This window comes from Ornithorhynchus anatinus, chromosome 3 (assembly GCF_004115215.2).
Source record: "Ornithorhynchus anatinus isolate Pmale09 chromosome 3, mOrnAna1.pri.v4, whole genome shotgun sequence".
NCBI classification, from domain to species: domain Eukaryota; kingdom Metazoa; phylum Chordata; class Mammalia; order Monotremata; family Ornithorhynchidae; genus Ornithorhynchus; species Ornithorhynchus anatinus.
The window spans coordinates 107,883,258-107,902,545 of NC_041730.1; the positions used below are offsets into that span (position 1 = coordinate 107,883,258).

At 40.6% G+C, this 19,288-nt stretch overlaps 1 protein-coding gene and 1 non-coding gene across 3 annotated transcripts in view; both read right to left on the reverse strand.

The window, feature by feature from the left end:
- The window catches only part of PRKG1 (protein kinase cGMP-dependent 1), a 1,170,280-nt gene that overhangs the window by 394,814 nt on the left and 756,178 nt on the right, over window positions 1-19,288 (reverse strand). The window lies entirely within an intron of this gene.
- On the reverse strand, window positions 6,205-6,342 carry LOC114810442. Its single transcript, XR_003758142.1, has one exon. It is a non-coding gene; the product is annotated as a small nucleolar RNA SNORA7 (small nucleolar RNA).

Consider the following 19,288-nt stretch of genomic DNA (forward strand, 5'->3'; position numbering starts at 1 on the left):
AACTATAGTCTCAGTAACATACACTGTGAGGCTTCTTTTTAAGAGAACCACTGCCATACTAGATTAACTGGATTTAGTTTCAAAACATTGATTTCAGGTTGTGTGGAATTTATTATTCTTTATTTGCACCCTGTTTCACATGGAGTAAACAAGCCACAACAAGGTTGACTCATACAGCCCCAAACAAATTGTAGGTAGAATGCAGATTTAAGGAGGTGTTACTTTATGCTCATCTTGTTGTCTGCCTCTGTCATACCCATTAAGAATTTAGGAAAAGCCACCTAGGGCATTGAATATGCAACTGGTTATGAATTTCATCTGGGTTTTTCTGAATTATGCAATTTACCAGATGTAATGCATTGCATGAATTGGGAAAATTCCTGACTATTCTGGAACATAACAAGCCTCTGGCCACGTTTTTTAAATGTTTAAAATATACATCAGCTGGGGTGATGGCTGATAAAGTGAAAAGAAAGAGGTTAGAATTAGAGGCAAGGTTAGAAAGATGAATCTCTATTTCCCAATTCATATTGTACTTTCCCAAAATCCTGAGGATAGTGCTCTGCACACAGTAAATGCCCAGTAAATACCACTGATTGATTAACTGGTTAATCTGATCTTTTGTTTAGTCAATTTTTTGCTGATAATCATTCTAGTTCAGTGCTCTGCATAGAATAAGTACAATAAAAACCATTGATTGATTAACTGATTGCTTGATGGAATCCACTCTCTCCAATAAGCATTTCCATCATTTCCATTACAAGTTAATGCCTTTCTTCCCCTCTGGACTTTGAGCTACTTGTGGGCAGAGAATGTATCTACCAACCGTACTGTATTGTACTCTCCCAGGTCCCTAATATAGTGCTTGGCACCCTGTAAGTGCTCAATAAAAATAAAAATTGATTTATTAATTTTAAAATTATCCACACTTTAAATGTGTGTTATATATTTATACTTTTTTATGCCACTAAAATCAATTATTTGAATAGGTGACAAAAGCAGCATGGCCTAGTGGAAAGAGTATGGGTCTGGCATTCAGAAGACCAGGGTTCTAATTTTGACTCTGCCTCTCCCTGCTGTATGACCTTGGTCACAACTTTTCTAAATCTCAGTTTCCTCATCTCTAAAATGAGGATTCACTTAGACTGTGAACTGGGGGACAGGGGCTGTTTCTGACCTGATGATCTTGTATTTCTACCCTAGTCACTTGTTAGTACAGTGTTGGGTACATGGCAAGTGCTTAGCAAATACCGAAATTGTTATTATGATTTTCTTTGTTTCAGACAACTGCTTTTCAAGGTGGTAAACTATTTGTCATTTATCCTTTCACCTGCTCTCTCCCTATTGAAAACCTCACCCTTAACTAATTTTATTAATTTATAATTATGTTGACTATAGTTTTCTATATCTTTCTTTTTAATTCTGATTCATCTTTGATTGATACAATGTAATTAACTCTTTCATCCTTTTCTTTTTCTCCACTCTATTTAATTTAATTGAGGGAACTTAAATAGACTACAGCTCTCATCCTCTAGATTGTAAACTTGTTGTGAGCAGGAAATGTGTCTACCAACTCTGTTCTTTTGCACTCTCCCAACTGCTTAGTACAGTGCTCAGCACCGTATAAGTAATCAATAAAAACTATTGATTAATTGATGGATTGAGGACCATTGATGCCCCTCTTCAAAACACAGTATGAAATTGAATTAAAAGGAAATAAACTATGATTGTTAAAGCATAACAAATATGCTTATTCAGATTCCGCTTCTTGCTGGATAAGCATTATAAATGAAGGCTTGGAAAGTAGGACGAATACACAAGTTAGTAAAGTAGCAGTTATGACAAAAAAGCACTCTGTGACTAGCTATCCAACTGTGAAAAAGTATTAGCATATTCCATGCTACTTCCTTCTCAAGCTTTTCATTTTCATGGGATTTTTACAATGCCCAAATCATCTATTTGGCAATAAATGTAAATTATGCCTTCACTGCACTGGTAAAAAATGCCAAATCCCATTCAAAATGTGCAGTCATTCAGTATTCTGAATTAGTACAATTTGGCTCATAAATACAGTGGGCTTTCATTGCTCTATTCCCATGTTTATCAGGTCAAGGAAAATCATCATCAACAACACAAAAAGTTTCTTTTTAATTTGTAGTGTTTCTTTTCCAGTGGGTATCATTTTGGGATAAATTCCATTGTCTGTGTACTGCATGCTTAGTAAATGATTCTTTTCCTTCTTTATTAAAATGAATATCTAACTCCGTTTACTTTCTCATCCCCTAAGGACCAATAGTATTCCCACCACTTCCAATTCTTTTTATCACTAATGTTTCTGTATTCCAGTTCTGCACAATGCCTGTAATTCAAATGTTTTAAACCACAACAAAATTCTGCTCCAACATCTAGTGTAAAAGGTGAATAAACAGGAATTGTTGTCCATCATTCCAAAATATACTGAATAAAAGTACCTCTGTCTACTTTCAGTTCAGCAGACATGATTAGTCCCTCTCATTTAGCCTTGGTGTTTTAAACTTTATTTCTCCACTGAACTGTTGACTCCATCCATTTCTGGTTGAAACCCTTTAAAATTTTTAAAAAATACTACTTAAAGCATTAATATTGCTGATGTTCTTGAACAACATGTTTGAGCACTTGGCAATTTTTTAGGGAGTCAATAAATCGAAGATTTTAATCAACAATCAAGACTATTTACTAAGCACTTATTTTGTGTCAAACACTACAACTTCTTGGGAGAGTACAATACAACAAAGTTGGTAGACCTGATTCCTTCCCACAAGGCGTTTACAGATGAGAGGACAGATATTAAAATAAATTCCACATGGATATCAAATGTAATCAATCAATCATATTTATTTAGCACTTACTATGCACAGAGCACTGTATTAAGGACTTGGGAAATACAATCAATCCATTAGTGGTATTTATTTAGCACTTACTATGTGCAGAGCACTGTTCTAAGCAATTGGAACTTGTTCCCTGCCCATAAGAAGATAAAAATCTATAGTACAATATAGCTGAGTTGGCACTAATGTAAAATGCTGTTGGAGAAGGGGTGGGATGATTATCAAAGAAGAAAGAAATCTGAACTCCTTTGGTCTTGGTATCTTCATCTCAAAAATCAAGTTGAAACTAATTATTTTCTGAGCAAGCCCTCAACAAAACCTAAAGACAAATTCAGCATATATTGTAAAATCAGGAGGCATTTTTAAAAGATTTAGAATGATAATTTTATGTGTGTCTACCAAATTATCTAAAGTGCAACTTGGGGATGAATATCAAAATTAAATGAAATTTAATAATCAGTAAACAAGCCATAAGAGAAGAAGGTGGAGATTTACTCTCAGTTGATTTGAAAAGAATGATGCCAATATTATGGTGATAAACCACAATCAATGAAAGTGAATCCATTCTTGCTTCTTTGGGGTTTATTGAGTACTTCCTAGATAGTATAATGCATCATAAGAATATCTCAACTAAAAATATCATGGGTGGATTAGAAATAATGAAGTCAATTTACCTGGATTAGGTTCTCATTCAATAAACCTATAGTTTTAAATTAGGCCTCCAGTAGAAATGTTAAACCCTGTCCTAATAAATAAATCGATCAATAGTATTTTTGAGTGCTTACTGTGTGCAAAGCACAGTACTAAGCACTTGGGAAAGTACAATGCAGTAGATACTGCAGAAAATAGGATACTTCCTCACAAGGATCTTATTTATTTTCCCATTCATCTTATTTCTCTTTAAACAAGTGTTTTTATAGCTTCAGATTTTAGTTTTCAAAATGCCATCAGAGAACGTTCATTTCCCAGATGTGTTCGCTGCATCTTCCAACAACTATAAATCATAAAGAAGACAACTGAACAGTTCTATTTAATCACATAAAGGCTGTCTGGTGCTTTCTCATCCTAATTCACTGAAATGTCAGTATCGCTCCCTTTATCTAGATGACTGCATAGTGTAACCCTTTCTCTAGAAACACTGCTTGGCATAACCTCTCCCAAGTCTAAAATTTACATCTGATCTTGGCTATGCTTTGGAAAACCTGGGCCTGAAAGACTTTTTTGTTTTGCTTTTTGTAAATTACTTAGCAGCAGGCTGTAGGACTTTTAAATGTCTCCTTTAAATCACCACTAGCAGTTAGTAGCAACTTGGGTATAGAACGCCACCTTCCAGCAACATTGCAGCAGACACAGCCACATTATGGATGATAATAAATCCTGTTCCTTTCACACCTCTGTTGCCATGCCTGCTGCTTTTTCTGGCCCAAGATAAAGTAAAATGATCATTTTTATTTATTTATCTAAGCCCAGTACAACTGGATAGTTTTTATTTCTGAAGCTCAAGCCTTGGTGGTCAGAACTTAACTGTCAATCTGACCTGGCACACTACTGCAAGAGCTGAAAATCTGAGGCCTAGCCTGACCCAAACCAAGAGACTTTACAGATGAGTATGACTTTTCAGTCATTCAATCAATCGTATTTACTGAGTGTTTACTGTATACCGAGCACTGTACTAAGTGCTTGGAAAGTACAATTTGGCAACAGATAGAGACAATCCCTACTCAATAATGAGCCCACATTCTAGAAGGGGGAGGCAGACAACAAAACAAAACAAGTAGACAGGCATCAATAGCATAAGTTGGACACATGAGTTGGACACAGTCCCTGTCTCCTGTGGGGCTCAGGGTCTCAGACCCCATTTTCGAGATGAGGGAACTGAAGCGACTTGCCCAAGGTCACACAGCAGACAAGGGGCAGAGCTGGGATTAGAAACCACGACATTCTGACTGCAAGGCCCATGCTCTAATAATCATAACTGTGGTATTTGTTAAGTGCTTACTATGTGCTTTACACTGTATTAAGCACTGGGGTGGATACAAGCAAATTGGGTTGGACGCAGTTCCTGCCCCTGTGGGCCTCAAAGTCTCAATCCCCATCTTTCAGATGAGGTCACTGAGGCACAGAAAAGGGAAGTGACTTGCCCAGGTCACACAGCAGACAAGGGGAAGAGAGGGGACTAGAACCCAGTCCTTCTGACTGCCAGGCTCGCGCTCCAGCCACGCTGCCATGCTGCATGTGACACCCTCTTAACCCCTCGCCTCCCATCCCACCGGCGCTGTCTCCATCTCCGCCTGGTCCAGCCCCTGATCTGTCAAGCACCCCAGGCATCCCTGGCTCCGCAGCCTCAGGATCCTAAGTCCCAGTCAGCGACCTCCCAGCTCACCACCTTGAGGAAAACTAAAGTCCCAAAGCTCCCCCACACAACCCTTAACAACTCCATGGGTGGCCAAAGGGATAGGGACTTACCCGATTAGACTGTAAGCCTGTCAGTGGGCAAGGACTGTCTCTATCTGTTGCCCGAATTGTACATTCCAAACACTTAGTACTGTGCTCTGCATATAGTAAGTGCTCAATAAATACTATTGAATGAATGAATAGGGCTGTGCTTGCATACAATGTTGTATATTTGAAATGATTCCTAGGAATTTTAGGGATTCAAAACCTATAACATTCCATCTGCTTCTCACATCACAGATCCACCTGCGGAAGCAATGTGGCCTAGTAGAGGGACCATGGACCTGGAAGTCAGAAGGAACTGGATTCTTAATCCCAGCTCTGCCACTGTTCTGCTGTGTGACTTCGAGTACGTCACTTCACCTCTCTGGGCCTCATCTGGAAAATGGGGACCAAGACTGCGTCCAACCTGATTAGCTTGTATTCACCCTAATGCTTAATACAATGCCTGGCACATAATAAGCACTCAGCATATGCCATAAAACAACCCCACCCATTTCCAATCCTGTCCTTACTGAAAGACAGTAGGCCAGGAAGAGCAGATGGGTTAGCTGGAACACAGCCTGATAATGAGAGTAAAGTTTTCTTGGAGTTTCTATAGTTCAACACAGTGTCACTCTCTTCTCACTATTTTATGCTTTCTGACTACCAATCTTGTCTTGTCTCATTCCATTGAATTGTTTCCGCCCCATAGCAACACCACGGACACATCTCTCCCAGAATGCCCCGCTTTCCATCTGCAATCATTCTTGTAGTGTATCCATAGAGTTTTCTTGGTAAAAATACATTCTTGGTTTACCATTGCTTCCTTCCATAAGGTAAACTTGAGTCTCTACCCTCGACTCTCTCCCGTGCCGCTGCTGCCCAGCACAGGTGAGTTTTGCCTTGCAGCAGATTGCCTTCCACTCGCTAGCCATTGCTCAAGCTAGGAATGGAATGGGTAGGCCTCTGCTTGACTCTCCTTCCCATAGCTGAGACTGATACAGTACTGGAAACTCTCCAGATATGACCCCGAGAGGTGGGGACTACTACCCTACCACAATGATATCAGGAGACAGACTCCTGTCCCTTGACAACTTTTGCAGGGAGCAGCACAGCAAGACTATTATCTCACATTTTTGGCATTCAGCTAATGTTGAACAATCAATAATTGAAGTGATCATAATCAATACTTCAATAAAATGTCAATCCTGGCCGGGGAAAAATCCTTTCTTTCATTGCTACAGTAGCATGGAAAAGATGCTCACTCAGGGAGCTCGAATCAATCGATCAATCAATCAATCAATCAATTGTATTTATTGAATGCTTACTGGTACACAGCACTGTACTAAACACTTGAGAGCCTACAAATCCCTGAAGAACTTTTCCCTGCTGTTGGCACCATGGACCTGGATGCCCCATCCAACCTGCTCTTTCTCAACATTCAGTTAGTTTTTACTCTGCTCGGAGGTCAATGATTCCTAGAGAACACACACTCCGTTGATTAAACTTGCGTAGTCATTTTTCAAAATGCAGGTGTGCTTCAGCTCCATTACCAACCAATGAATCAATGGTGGGTTGTTTTCTTTGTGGTATTTGTTAAGCGTTTACTATCTGCCAGGCACTGTACTAAGAGCTGGGGTAGAAATAAGCTGATCATACTGAATACAGTCCATGAGCCACAGGGGCTCCCAGACTTAATTCCCATCTTATAGATGAGGTGACTGAGACACAGAGAAATGACTTGCCCACGGTCACACATTAGATCAGTGGTGGAGCTGGGATTAGAACCCACTGACCCTGACCCTCAGACCCATGGTCTATCCACTAAGCTATGCTGCTTCCCCAGTTGAGCACTTACTGCACCCAGAGAACTATACTAAGCTCTTGAGGAAAACACAGTTGTATATTGTAGACACAGGGAGCTTACAATCTAGAGGAACAGAAGACATTAAAATAAATTTCATACGGGGGAAATGGTAGAGTATAAGGATCTGCGTTAAGGGCTGTGGGTGGGATGAATAACAAGTGCTTAAGGGGTACGAACATAGTGACATAAAAAGGAGGGTGGTTACAGGGGAAATGATAGCAGAGTCAGGGACCAATGGTCAGAGCAAAGTTATGAAGCAAATAGCAGGTCCGTGATTTTTAACTTATTTTTAACCTATTTTATCCAGGTGTCTGCTTGCCGAATTTGAGTTAATTTTTCTCCAGCACAGTCCCCACCTCCAACTCTTTTCAGAGGTAGAGACTGAGATCACAGTCAGTCCACCAAGCTCAAGAATTGTGTGAAGGCCTGAGTGATCCAGGCATTCCCATTATTCACTGAGCTCTAAAGAAATTAAAAGCTTCTTGTGTTAGCAGGTGTAACGGGAAAGTAGAATGTGCTGCAAGAAATGCAGTACGAATTATAAGAATTCAGGCATGTGGGACAGCCCATACCTCTGGAAGTGTGTGAGTGGAAGACTGTGATGGAGAACTGCTGAGCCTGTTTGGCCAAAAGAGGTGTCAGACTGTAGAGTTAAGGTTAGCTATGTACACAAACACAACTGTTTTTGTGTTGTTGGATAGTTAAGATCTAATTGGTCCTGTGTCCAGATGGTCTGGGCTTCTTTCTTGTCCTTCTAAATCACGTTTCCTCTCTTTTGATTATCTTGCTCATCATTTCCACTGAAGATGAAGAGGAATATTTAGTACAGTACATTGCTCTGGATTTCAAACCATCCAGTATTAGTACAAGCCACATAGTAATGTTTGTTCTACACTGCAGCGCAAAACAGCCCTAGTCAAAGACAGTGAAATAGAGGGATGAAAGTGTAGGGATCCTAACACAGAAGGACATGGGATCTAGAGTCAATGAACAGAAATACCGGGGAGTAGAGGAATACAGACACCTGTTTCTGCTCACTTCTGAGTCTGGACAGAGAAAGAGAAGCAGCGTGGCTCACTGGAAAGAGCCCGGGCTTTGGAGTCAGAGGTCATGGGTTCGAACCCCGGCTCTGCCACTTGCCAGCTGTGTGACTTTGGGCAAGACACTTAACTTCTCGGTGCCTCAGTCACCTCATCTGTAAAATGGGGATTAAGACTGTGAGCCCCACGTGGGACAACCTGATTCCCCTGTGTCTACCCCAGCGCTTAGAACGGTGGTCGGCACATAGTAAGCGCTTAACAAATACCAACATTATTATTATTAAAGAGCAGTTAGGTAGGCACTTGTTGGCAAGACCCTAGAAGCACATGATCAGAGGTTTTAAGAGGATATTTAGAACCACTGCGTGGTTCAGAGAATCCTTTCTTTGATCAATGCTGACATCAATGTTAACATGATTGAAACAGTTCATGTGGAATATTTGTGCTTATATGTGCTTACTTGTGCTTATTGGAGCTGCATGGCTTAGTGAGAAGAGCATGAACTTGGGACTCAGAAGATGTAGGTTCAATCAATAGTATTTATTGAGCACTTACTATGTGCAGAGCATTGTACTGAGTGCTTGGAATGCACAGTTCAGCAACAGATAGAGACAGATTCTAACACCGGCTCCACCAATTGTCTGCTATGTGACTTTGGGCAAGTCACTTAACTTCTCTGTGCCTCCATTATCTCATCTGTAATGTGGGGATTAAGACTGTGAGCCCCACATAGGACAACCTGATTACCTTGAATCTACCCCAGAACTTAGAACAGTGCTTGGCACATAGTAAGCATTTCACAAGTGCCATAATTATTACTATTATTATTATTATTTGTCACTAGTGAAGTGTTTATTATAACACCCCAACAGGTATAAATGATGCTATCAGAACCACAGACAAGTCCATCTACTGAATTTCCATAAAACTGTAGTGTCCTTTTAACATTATTTAAATACATATATAAATATACATATATATATATGATAAAGTCATATTTAAATACATATATATGTATTTGAAGAAGCATGGCCTAGTGGCAAGAGCAGAGGCCTGGAAGTCAGAGGACCTGGTTCAAATCCCAGTTGCACCACTTGTTGGCTGTGTGACCTTGGGCAAGTCACTTAACTTCTCTGTGCCTTAGTTTCATAATCTTCAAAATGGGGATTAAATCCCATGTGCTGTTACCCAGACTGTGAGTTGCATGTGTCAGTGTGGCTCAGTGAAAAGAGCATGGGCTTGGGAGTCAGAGGTCATGCGTTTGAATCCAAGCTCTGTCACTTAGCTGTGTGACTGTGGGCAAGTCATTTTACTTCTCTGTGCCTCAGTTAGTTCATCTGTAAAATGGGGATTAAGACTATGAGCCACACATGTGACAACCTGATTATCTTGTATCTACCCCAGCGCTTAGAACAGTGCTCTGCACATAGTAAGTGCTTAACAAATACCAACATTATTATTATTATTATTATGTGTCTGACTGATATTTTTATATCTACCCCAGAACTTTGAACAGAGCTTGGCACATAGTAAGCACTTAACAGATACTATTAGCTATTACAGAAGCAACATTCAAGTTTGAAATGGCAGGGCCGTTTCTGGGGGATTGTTAATAACTGAAGTATGTCACATTAAATTTCAAGCTTCTTGCGGGCAGGGACAGTGCCTTCTGTTTTTACTGCAGACTCTGCATAAAAGAGGAGTTCAGTAATACTGACGATAATTGCAGTGATGGGTACCCACTATTCGCAGAACACGATACATTATTAGGAAGCAAGCAGGGATATTTGATACTGTTAATTTGTGATGCAATTCAACATAGAAGGTTAGGATCACAGACAGATTCGTTCATTTCCTAACCTGTAAGAGTGTATGGTTGGATTTGTCTTTTTGATTGTCCAAAGCCACTTTCAACCAGAACAGGAAACATTACCATGGAGTTGTTCTGTTCAAAACTCATTCAAAATGTAAGTAACTCTTTCCTGCTCTGAAACATCAGTTGTGCATTCAGCCTTCCCTATAATGCAAGGGTTATGTTCCTAAGGAAAATTTGCACTTGTGAATTGGCAAGCTCCACATGTGTAAACACAGCCATTTTTTCCCATATTGTGTCATTTCCTATCTAGATGTATGTTATCAGAAGAAAGTTTCCAATTTCTAAAAGATTGGAATATTATTTTATAATGAAAATATATTGTGAGCAAACTGAGTGTGCTTGCTATTGATATCAAATAACCAGGTTCTTGTCTCTTTTGCTGTTTTCTATGCCTTAATTTGGTTCCACAAAGGTCATTTTCAAATTCCCCACTTCTCCAGTCTGGAGTACATTCAGAGTTCCTCCAGCTATTGGGTCACATTTTGTCCTCTTTGGCTCACTAGATACCTGTTATGAGCCTGGAGATACCATAACAGGAGAATGGAATGGAAGAAAAAGGAGGAGAAAATAGGCAAGAAAAAATTTCCCTAAGTAAGGGGCAGCAGGTCTGGGCATGACATGGGACTTTAAGACAGAACAAAGAAAATAGACCAATTAGGTGTCTATCTTTTTTCTATATGGGACAACCTCTCCAGAGTAGCTCAAATCATAGGAGTAAAGCACATCCATGCAGATCTAGAGTAGCCATTTTATCACCTCTTTCCAAACAAAAGTTAGATCTTATTGAAATATGGCCTGTGTTAATGGAAGCTAGCGGGTTACTTTTGGTTTTATCTCAAAATCAAGGAGAGTGAGTATTTTTGTACTGTTACACCTTCTGCATTTTTATTTCCAAGAAATATTTTTTGTTTTCTTTCCTGATATGGATGACTACCCTTGTCCAGACCTAAAAGATGATATTGTCTCAAAATCAATCAGTGGGCACGAAAAAGTGCCAACTGGGAAGAAATCTTTTAAATAAAAGATATAAAATAGAAAAAGAGAGCTATATTGTAAAAAAAAGGGTTTTTTTGTAGTTTTAGAAGCTAGAGGAACAGGGGAGTCTCAATGCAGTCTCTTAAAATGGTATTTCAAACATTTAAACTGTTCTAAATTTGCTTTATTAGGTATGCAACAGCTTTTTCCAAGAAGAATGGTGGGAGATTCAGTCAAATTAATCTATTAAATTGGCATTTATTATCCCACGTGAAATAAGTAACATACTTAAAGGTTGAAAAGTTATTTTTAATCCTGATGTAGTGGAATACAGAAGAGTGATAATTGTGATATTTGCTAAGTGCTAGGGTAGATGATCATATTCAACAGTTGTTGTTTCACTTAGGGCTCACAGTCTAATGGAGAGGAGGAGCAGATATTTAGTGGCCATTTTATAGATGAGGAAAATGAGGAAAAATGAAGTTAAACAACTTGCCCATGGTTACACAGCAGGCCAGTGGTGGGGCAAGATTAAAATTTACGTCTCCTGACTTCTAGTCAATCAATCACTCAGTGGTGTTTACTGATTTACTATGTGCAGAGCACTGTATTCAGCACTTGGAAAAGTACAATATAACAGAGTTGGTTGACACATTCCTTACTCTCAAGGACTTTCAGTCCTGTGCTCTTTCCGTTAGGCCATGCGGTGTCTCCTGGTGGTATAGGGACAGTTTCTCCAGATCTATACACCCAAGCCAGTGCAGCTATTTACCAAATATAATTCATTGCCATTCATATGTGTATCCAAAATAAGAGCAATATTTTCTTCCAGGTGGAAATGGACAAATTTACTTCCATATTCCATCTTCATCTTGCTCATACCCTGTATGTTGGTGACCTTATAGGACAGATACCACTACTCTAAGCATACAGTTAGTATATTTAGGGAGTGGGACTTTTAATGTGGTAGAGTTTTAACAATGCAAGTGTTCAGGGAGAAGGGGATTCACTATGCTCAGGAATTGCATAACTAATTTGTCATAATTTTAATTTGGAACATGCAAACTAATTTCAGACCCAGTTTCAAGCAGCTAGCTGTAGTGGAAAACCAATCAATACATCAATGGAATTTTTGAGAATTTACTATTTGCAGAACACCATATTAAGTGCTTGGAAGAGTACAAAACGACAGAATTATCAGACTCATTCCATAGTCATAATGAACTGACTGCTTATGCCTTACAATCTTCTTCATGAAATTCTTCATTTAGAGAAAACTGAAGCAAAATTCTTCATTTTTCTCAAAACGATGTTAAACAATTAAGAGATAATGTCATAAAAAATAGAACACTATCACAGGATAATGATCTCTTGCCGCTTCTTGCAGCATCAAGCCATATAGATCATTAATAATGACATTTCTGCAGGAGTCCAAGACAAAAAGCCTTATTTTTAAACTCAGCATTGCTATTCCTGTAGCACTGGTCAATTTAAAGCATTATTGCTCTCAGAAATACGTTATTATTACCAAATAACTGAAACAGGCTTAATCATTTTAACTGTGGATGCTGACACTAACTTTAGTCGTGAGGTTCCTGTCACACTTTATAAGACAGAAAAAATAAAATATACTGTGAAGGATTTATCCATAAGAAGACCAAGATAATTTTATACAAAAGTCTTATGTACAAGTTACTTGTCTTTTTCCTGTACCTTAGGATATTCATTCATTCATTCAATTCAATAATGGTATATGTGAAGTGCTTACTATGTGCCAAGTACTGTTCTAAGCGCTGGGGTAGATACAAGGTAATAAGGTTGCCTCACGTGGGGCTCACAGTCTTAATACCAATTTTACAGATGAGATAACTGACAGAGAAGTTAAATGACTTGTGCAAAGTCACACAGCTGATAAGTGGCGGAGCTGAGATTAGAACCCACGACTTCTGACTCCCAAGCCCATGTTCTTTCCACTAAGCCATGCTGCTTCATTCAATTGTACTTATTGAGCACTTACTGTGTGCCGAGCACTGTACTAAGCACCTGGGAAAATTAAATACAATAGACACATTCCTTGCCCACAGAGCTTACAGTCTACAGGGGGAGACAGACATTAGTAGAAATAAATTACATATATGTACATGAGTGCTTTGGGGTTGGGAGGGGGGATGCATAAAGGGAGAAAGTCAGAACAATGCAGAAGGGAGTTGGAGAAGAGGAAAGGGGAGGCTTAGTCAGGGAAGGCCTCTTGGAAGAAGATGTGCCTTCAGTAAGGCCTTGAAACCCGGGGAGAGTAACTGTGTGTCAGATTTGAGGAGGGAGGGCATTCCAGGTCAGAGGCAGGACATGGGCAAAGGGTTGGCAGGACGTAGATGAGATCGAGATAACAGTGAGAAGGTTAGTGGCCAGTACACTATCTTTCTTTGGCTTAAATTTGGTTAATGCTTATTTCCACTTTCTGAAGAGGCTAAGAAAAGGTGAGGGCTTCTATTTAGGGAATAGTAATAATAATAATAATGTTGGTATTTGTTAAGCACTTACTATGTGCAGAGCACTGTTCTAAGTGCTGGGATAGATACAGGGTAATCAGGTTGTCCCACGTGAGGCTCACAGTCTTCATCCCCATTTTACAGATAGGGAACTGAGGCACAGAGAAGTTAAGTGACTTGACCACAGTCATACAGCTGATAGGTGGCAGAGCTGGGATTCGAACCCATGACCTCTGGCTCCGAAGCCCGGGCTCTTTCCACTGGGCCACGCTACTGTACACTTCCTAGGAAGAATACCAGTAGTGGTGAGATTCTGATGATTGATTAAAGGGGAAAGTCCTCTAGTGATTAGTGGACTGTGCCTTGTTGGATAAATTAGTACATTGCCTGTCATATAGCACTTAACAAATACTATTTAAAAAAAACCAAACTTTGCCCAATTTTTACAGCATGTTTGGGTGAATACAGTAGATAGGCTTGGATCATGGAAAGCCTTCCTTAACAGAGAGGTGCTAAATTTCACCACAACATCACCACCTTTTTACTTTAGTCTTTTTTTATAGATGGAGAAATAGTAACTCAGATACACTTGAAAGTATTATCTCTCTACTCTTCCTGTCTTGGAAACCCACAGTTCTAGACATGCACAGAACCTACCTAGGTTTGATGTCTTTAACTTCATATTATGATTCATGATTTTAACTTCCTTTAGTGGAAAAATTGGCCACAATTTCTTTAAAGCAGTCATTTGTTGCTTCTCACTTGACTGTCATTTTTTATGTTTGCCAACATTCCACTTGGTTTACCTCCAAGAGCCTCTAACCTGAATCATTCTGTACTATCGGAGAATGTCGTTCCAGCGAAACTTCATAGAGCTCTAATCTGTATTCTATGGAGTGACATACTAAACCAGAGTGTGGCCACAGAGGTGCCTCAATGTTCAGTAATACTTTAATGCTGCTTGTATTATAGTGATATAAGAATAATCTGGCCTTCAGAAGATCTTTTGACTATAAGGCCAGAATTTTGATACTTTATTCAATGTAGTCTCTCCCTTCAGTATTTCCCAATTACAGATAATTATTAGCATTTTCAGTCATTTATCCACTCAGGACTCTAGCGTGTCTCACATTCACTATATCATCATTAGCATATTCCTAATGTTTACTTGTCTCTTTTAAAAATCACAACCCTTTTTTAAAAAGTCCCTAGTATGATTCCATACTATCAGCTCATTCATGTTTTTTAATTCATTTGAAAAAGCTCCTCGTGGGTAGGGTATGTCTCTACCAGTGCTGTTATATTTTACTCTCCCAAGCATTTAGTGTAGTGCTCTGCACACAGTACATGCTCAATAAATTTGATTGGTTGACTGATTGGAAACTACTGAACATCCACTGCTGACAGTTCTACTGTACCTCTAGCCTTATCGGGGAACTTCTGTGACCCTGCCCCTTATCGCTGCCTCCTAGAATGTTAGCACAAGGTGTCTTTATGCTGAATAGGATATGAAAGATAATCAATCAATCAATCAATCAATCATATTTATTGAGCACTTGCTGTGGGCAGAACACTGCAGTAAGTGCTTGGGAGAGTACAATACAACAGAGTTGGTAGAAATATTCCCTGACTGCAATGAGCTAACAGTCTAGAGGGGGAGGCAGGCATTAATATGAATAAATGAATCATGGATATGTACATAAGTTCTGTGGATAAAGGGAGCCCATCAGGGTGAGAGAGAAAGGAGTGGGAAAAGAAGAATTGAGAGCTTAGTTGGGGAAGGCCTCTTGGAGATGTGCTTTCAACAAGGCTTAAAAGGTGGAGAGTATAATTATCTGTTAGGTATGAAGAGTGAGAGAGTTCCAAGCCAGTGGCAAGACATGGGTGAAAGGTCGGTGGCAAGATAGATGAGATCTAGGTAAAATAAGTAGATGGGCATTAGAAAAGTGAAGTGTGCAGGCTGCTTTGTAAAAGGAGAGCCACAAGGTAAGGTAGATGGGGGCAAACTGATTGAATACTTTAAAGCTATTGGAAAGGAGTTTTTGTTTGAGCTGAAATGGATGGGTGATTACCGGAGGTTCTTCAAGAATGGGGAAACATGGACTGAATTTTTCTGTAGAAAAATGATCTGGGAAGCAGAGCAAAGTATGGACTAGAGTGGGGAGAGACAGAAAGCAGGGAGGTCAGCGAGGAGGCAGATAATCAGGACAGAGTAGGATAAGTGCTTGGATTAACAAGGTAGCAGTTTGGATGAAGAGGAAAGGTCATATTTTAGCGATGTTGTGAGGGTTGAATGGACAGGATTTAGCGATAGATTGAATATATACTTTGAATAAGGGACAGCAGTCAAGGATATGACCAAGGATGAGCTCACAACAAGTTGCCTTATTAGTGACCATTTAGGATCCCGCCTACAACAAGAAGGAGAGACTAGCGAAGGCAGTGATGAGCTCTACCTGATATAGGTGATTGCTGACCTGTGGGGATAGAGCATGGAGGGAGATGTGGCCTTCCTTCTCTGCTCTACGCACTAATTGGCCTGGACCAATCAATGACTGCCATGTAGAACCCCTGCTGTGATGCCTAAGGCAGATAAAAGGTGGTCGGTTTGAATCACAAGGAGACACGCAAAGCATATGCAGAGAAGCAGCACAGAGACACACTGAGACAAACTGGAGCAGCAGAAACAGCAGGAGACCAGCGCTCAGAAGCAGCAGAAGGCAACAGCACTTGGAAGCAGAAAGCATTGGCAAATGGGCTCGCTTTACCAGCAGACTGGTATTGGATCCTTGATGGAGTGGTATGAGTGTGTGTATGTGTCACTCCCTTGCACATTGGTAAAACCTAGGAAAAATTTTCTACAGTAACCTTGGTGACCAGAGGTGTGCTTTGATTTTACTATGTGTCACTGAGGCTCCTAAAGTTCAGGAAGGTCCTGGTTGGTATGAACTGGGGGATCGTGACAGTTATGGGCTTGAGAGGCAGAAAGGATGATGGTGCTGTCAACAGTGATGGGAAAATCACAGGGAGAACAGGGTGTAGGTGGGAAAGATAAGAAGTTCTCTTTTGGACAAGCAAAGTTTGAGGTGCTGGTGGGACATCCAAGTAGAGATGTCTTAAAGGTAGGGGGTAATATGAGACTGTAGGAAGGGAAAGAGATCTGGGCTGGAGTTGTAGATTTGGGAATCATCTGCAGAGAGGTGGTAGTTGAAGTCATGGGAGTGAAGGAGTTCTCCATGGGTGTAGATGGTGAATAGAAGAAGACCCAGAACTAAACCTTGAGGAACTTCCACAGTTAAAGGATGAGAGGCAGAGGAGGAGCCTGTGAAAAAGGCTGAGAATGAGTGGTCAGAGATAGGAGAACCAGCAGAGGAGAGTGTCAGGGATGCCAAGGTTGGATAATGTTTCCAGGAGAACGAGGTACTCTCCCAAGCACTAAGGACAGTGAGTGCTCTGCATAACTTCTACAGACATATACACATCACTAATAAAAATGAATAGAATTATAATTATAAATATGTACATATATACCCAAGTGCTGTGGGGTGGGGAGGGAAGTAGAGCAAAGGGAGTGAGTCAGGGTGATGTGGAGGGGAGGGGGAGCAGAGAAAAAGGGGGCTGGGAAGGCTTCCTGGAGGACGTGATCTTTCAGTAGGGCTTTGAAGAGGGGAAGTGTGCTAGCTTGGCAGATTTGATTAGGGAGAGCATTCCAGGTCAGAGGTAGGACGTGGGCCAAGGGTCAATGGCGGGACAGGCAAGAACAAGGTACACTGAAAAGGTAAGTACCAGAGGAGTGGAGTCTCTGGGCTGGGATGTAGAAGGAGAGACGGGAGGTGAGGTAAGAAGGGGCAAGGTGATGGAGAGCTCTGAAGCCAGTAGTGAGGAGTTTTTGCTTGGTAAGGAGGCTGATAAGCAACTACTGGAGATTTTTGAGGGGAGGAGTGACATGCCCTTTGAGAGGGCAGTTTCTATGGAATAAAGGGGAAGGAAGCCAGATTGGAGGGAGTCAAAAGAGAGAATTGGAGGAGACTAACCTGAAACAGAGTGTAGACAACTCACTGGAGGAGTATGGAGAGGAATGGTAGGAAGGAGATGGGGCACTACCTGTAGGGAATCATGGTTTCAAGGGAGGGCTTTTTATGGACAGGGAAGATATGGGTATGTTTAAAAGCAGTGGGAAAGAAACCAGTGGAGAGCAAGTAGTTGAAGATGGTATAGTTCCATATGTACACATCAATCAGTCAACAATCCCATTTATTGAGCATCTTTTATATGCAGAGCAATAATAACGTTGGTATTTGCTAAGCGCTTACTATGTGCCGAGCACTGTTCTAAGCGCTGGGGTAGACACAGGGGAATCAGGACGTCCCACGTGAGGCTCACAGTCTTAATCCCCATTTTACAGATGAGGTAACTGAGGCACAGAGAAGTTAAGTGACTTGCCCACAGTCACACAGCCGACAAGTGGCAGAGCTGGGATTCGAACTCATGGGAGCCCTGACTCCAAAGCCCATGCTCTTTCCACTGAGCCACGCTGCTTCTCAGAGCACTCACTGTCCTTAGTGCTTGGGAGAGTACATGAATGTTCTTAGACCTGATCCCTGCCGTCAGGAGCTTAGAATCTAGTGGGTGAGATATATACTGTAATAAATTACAGATATGTACAAAAATGCATATATAGGAGGTGTTGAGTGTCCAGATGTTAGGTGACATGGAGGTGCTGAGTGAAGGGGTATTTGTGGGGCGAAATCAGAGATGAGTGATTAATAAAGGAAGGCCTTTTGGAGGATATATAATTTCAGAAGAGACTTGAAGATGAGGAAAACAGTGATCTCCTGGATGGGAAAGGGGAAGGAAGGCCATGAGCAAGGGGTGGGTGGCGAGTGAGGAAAATTAGGCACAGTAGCAAGAGAGAAACTAAGTCTGTGGGCCTAGGTAGCAGGAGAGGAACTAAGATAAATGTGGGAGACAGATAATTAAATGCTTTCGAGTCAGTGGTGATTTTTATTGATACATAATTAATCATGTAATTGTATTGAACTATTTTTATCACTTTTTATATATTGTATAATTTGTACTTTTTGATCCTGGGAGTACAATATATTTTACATTATTTCCTATGGGAATCTATATTTTCACTTAAAACTCAATTTTCAAAGAAGCAATTAAGAGTGCCAATCAGACTGTCCCTATAATCAGTTTTCTCATTACTGGGATGCTTTGGCCCATTCTGAACTGACTATTACCTATTGGTAAGTATTTCTACTTGTGGTAGTGTGTGTGCATGATAGGGAATATAGGAAGGTTGGGGAGGGCAGAAGAGGAGAGGCTGTGATATTTCTATATTTATGGGAAGATTGTGAACTGGATCATGAACTCAAAATGGCTCTGGGGCAAGAAGGGAGGTTACAGCAATCGCAGAGACATGCTCTAGATCCTATGGATGTCCACAAAAAGGTTCCACATTATTATTACAGCATTCGTTTAACACTTACTAGGCGCCATGAACTGTATACTAAGTGCTGAGATAGATACAATTTTATCAGGTTGGACACAGTCCTTGTCTCACTTGGGGCTCACAGTCTGTCAGAAGGAGACCAGGAGCTGAATCCTCATTTTACAGATGATGGAAATTGAGGCCCAGAGAAGTGAACTGACTTGCCTAAGGTCACAGAGCAAGCAAGTGGCCGTGCCAAGATTAGAACCCAAGTTCACTGACACCCGGGCACAGAATCTTT